Below are 3,729 nucleotides of genomic sequence, written 5' to 3'. Positions count from 1 at the left end.
GTTGGGTTAGTCTTAAATTGCACTTTAGTCAAAATGGGACTGGCCATTCTAATTTGGAGGAATTCGAAGTATTTGCCGGCTGAGCTCAGATGGCTGGGGGTGGGGGCTCGGCCCGCTGGACGCCTTCAGGAATTGTGGTCTGTGGGAGCATTTTGAATTTTCTGGAACTTTCCTTGGAAGGCCTGTCTCCTATGGGTTGATGGGGACGAGGAGGCTGCTAGGTATATAAAAAGTTTTCACTGGGGGTTTCCAGTGATCAAAGTCCTTCCTGAGGATGGGGACGGCTTTTCAGGTAAAAATCCTTCCGTGAGCTGTCGTAATAGTTCCCGGAGATGGGCCTTGGTGCCCGAGAGTGGCCCCCAGCCCTGACCCCTCTCTCCCTGCTAGGCTGGGGAGACTGATCTGACTTGAGGTCAGCTCACATTTTAATGTCCAATTGCCAGCAATCCCCAGCACGGATCAGGAACACGCAGAAAGGTTGGTCTCCAGGAGTGGGAGAGGTGGGGTGCAGGGGTGGGCGGGGTGGGGCGCAGGGCGCTGCAGTGCTGGCTTAGTTTATGGCACTGTTTTCCTTCCCCCCCAGGCAGACAGCTGGGTCTGGACTTTGACTCAGTTACCCCTCCCGGACACTGTTGCCCTCCGGGGAAAGGTTTCTGTTGTGAGGCCTTCCCGGGCTGTGCTGGCGCTCCTGATATTAGTGAAGCCGATTAAAAACAAACACCATTTTAGAATATGCCGCTCGTGGTCTGCCTTAGCCCCTGGCCAGGGGGTGGGGGGGAGGCCAGGAGAGTTCGAGAGTCCTGAGCTGATCAGTGGGCTCCATGTCAGGGTGCTGGGCTCTCTCGTATGGCCTCCTGGGCATATCTCAGGAACCGTCCCCCGTCAGAAGTTTCTGTTCCTTGGGCCACGGCTCTGAAGGGCACTTCAGAGGCACCGGAGCACAGACTGTCAACCCCTCTTCCTTCCTGCTTCTGGTTAGGGATGGGGGGGCCGTGCAAATAGTTGGGGCGGAAGCAGCGATCGATGGGCACAAGCTGAATTGGGTCGCGGCTGCCCGAGGAGGGCTCAGTGGTAGGAGCTGGTCCCTCTGCGTATGCATGGGGGGTGGGTGTGAGTGTGTGTGTGGGGGTGGCGGGCAACCCACGGTCCCCAGGCCAACCCCCCGGCTTTAGCTTAGTCATGTGGGGCCCTCTTTCCCAGTGGGGACGTGCCCCCAGTGCTGACGTCAACTAGGCCAAGCCGGCAGTCGGGAATGGGCAGCTGGAGGCTGGCAGGTGTGACCTCCCTCCCATTGCCATGACCTTCGGGGCCTAGAACAGACAGCAGGGTCCAGGCTCTGAGCCCAGGCTTCCGAAGGGCTTAGAAGAAGGCTTTGGGGGTGACTTCAGCTCCCCTAGCCGGGTCTGTGGCTTTGTCTCAGAATGATCTGGGATATCACCACGGGGCAGAGTCCACTCCACAGCCACCACTTCTTGGGGACCTCTTCTCAGGCCCCCACAACAGCCCCAGGAAGTAGGAGTCTGGTGCTCAGAACAGCTTATAACCCGTGTAAGGTCACCCAGCACCTTTCCACGTGTGAACCTGGAGCCCAACCCGTGTGACGTTCCACAGCATCATTAAAAGCGATGAAAACGCGGAGCCTTGAGGTTCTGACACGGACCTTCTCCACGATGTGAGGAATCGTCTAACTGAACTATTTACAGAAATGCAGAGGTCTGGCCCCACTCTGAGCAGCTCTCTCATGCTTTCAGGGAGATATTTCTGGTTCCACTGACATTTGGTTTAAAAAAATAATAAAAAAAAAAATAAATGAGCAAATCAGAGAACTCGAGATGCTGGTGAGGATNAAAAAAAAAATACTTAGGATTTCCGTCACTCTGGTTTGAAGCTCAGTAAGGCACCGAGGCTTGTCTGGCTTTTTGTCTATACCTGGTTTGGTTCAAGGGCAGAGAAGGGATCGTGTGCACAAAACACATGCACACGTATCTACCCATGGGTGGTGTCTTTTCTTTCTGCTTCTGTTCCTTTTCAAGGAAGCCGACAAGTCCGGTCTTCTCTATCAAAGGCTGATCATCTAAATAGGACTGGCCCAGGACGCTGCCCAGAAAAATGCAGCCAGCAAGTAGCGGTGGTACATAAACAGATATCATCTGATGGATATTCTTCGACGTGGAGAGACTGCTCACTAGCTCACTAAGTGTGAGAATTTAAACTCATTTTTAATGATGAAAGTAACACACACACCTGATGAGAAACTGAAACTCTATAGAAGCTAAAAAAATTTTTTAAAAAATGTTTATTTTTGAGAGAGACAGAGCCTGAGTGGGGGAGGGGCAGAGAGAGAGAGGGAGACACAGAATCCGAAGCAGGCTCCAGGCTCTGAGCTAGCCGTCAGCGCAGAGCCCGACGTGGGGCTCGAGCCCCCAAACCGCTCGAGATCATGACCTGAGCCGAAGTCGGATGCACAACCGACTGAGCCACCCAGGCGCTCCCACAGAAGTATTTTTAAGGTAAATGAAGTGGATTAGTTAATATTTGTACAGTGCCTGCCACAAAAGAAATACTTTGGCAGTGCTGATTAAATAAAACTATGTGAAATTCAGAGTAACCTTTTCTTCCATTCTCGATCTGCAGCTTCCCTCTCTGGAAGCCACCAAGAGAACGGTTTCTTGCATATTCTTTCAGAAAGGCTGTGAGCTTGGGTAAGTGTGTGGGCACACGTGATCCCGTTACGCTGCAACGTGAAAAGAGTGGGTTACAAAGCAGCTTCGAACAGTATGATCCCATCTTCCAAACAAGCAAACAAACAAACGTGCACAGACAATAATCTGGAATGATGGTTATCCAGGTAGTAACGGTGGTCGTTTCTGAAAGGCAGGATCGTGGGTGGATTTTCTTTTTCTTCTGGTCTCTTTCGGCTCACGCTGTTTGTAATTCTAAAAACTAACGAAAGAGGCGCGTGCATAAATAAGTGAGTGAATGACTGCGTGGACCCCGGTCCTCTCGTATGAGTGTATTCTAAGCGGGGCTGATGTCCCGGCTGGGGGCCCAGGACCCTCAGCACGGGGTTTGCACAGGCACCCCCCATCGGCTCCCTGGGGCCTGCCGTGCTGTTGCTGATGTACCCTTGGCTCTGCTAGTGGCTCCAGGGATCCTCGAGGGCCCCCTGGACGGGCATCCAACCAGGATAAAGTTCCCAGGGCTGCCCTGCACACGCTTCCCAGCTTCGCTATTGTTTCTTTTGCTCTCCCCGTAGCCCTCCACTGTCTTGGGGAAGAAAATCTCTTCCCTCTGCCAGCCTGGGCNGAGTGGCGGGGGGAGAGGGCTGGGAGGGGGGCGCTGGCCTCCCCAGCCGGGAATGAGGGTGAGACCCATCTGAAGTGAATCTGCTCACGTGTCCATTCTGAGAGCCCGAGCCCCGTGGCCTGAGCCTTTCGGACCTGCCTGAAGCCCAGTCCAATTCTCTTAGCGGCCAGTGGGACAGGCATCCGGGGGGAGGGTCCTGAGTGGGCACAGCTGACTGTTTCTGACTCTGCATACAGTTCTGAAATCAACTCGACCCAGACCACGAGCCAGGTACTGTGCCTGCCATGGGACTTGGGCCAGGTCAGTTTGTCTTCTCGAACCTCGCTTTCCTCATCTCTAAAATGGGGACAATGATGGTGCCTTCCTCGTGGCGGTAGCGAATCTTCATTCTCAACTCACGCCTTCCATACAGATGTTTCTGAC

Source organism: Crocuta crocuta, unplaced genomic scaffold (genome assembly GCF_008692635.1).
Source record: "Crocuta crocuta isolate KB4526 unplaced genomic scaffold, BGI_CrCroc_1.0 scaffold330, whole genome shotgun sequence".
Taxonomy (NCBI): domain Eukaryota; kingdom Metazoa; phylum Chordata; class Mammalia; order Carnivora; family Hyaenidae; genus Crocuta; species Crocuta crocuta.
Note: the sequence above shows the minus strand (reverse complement) of the source record.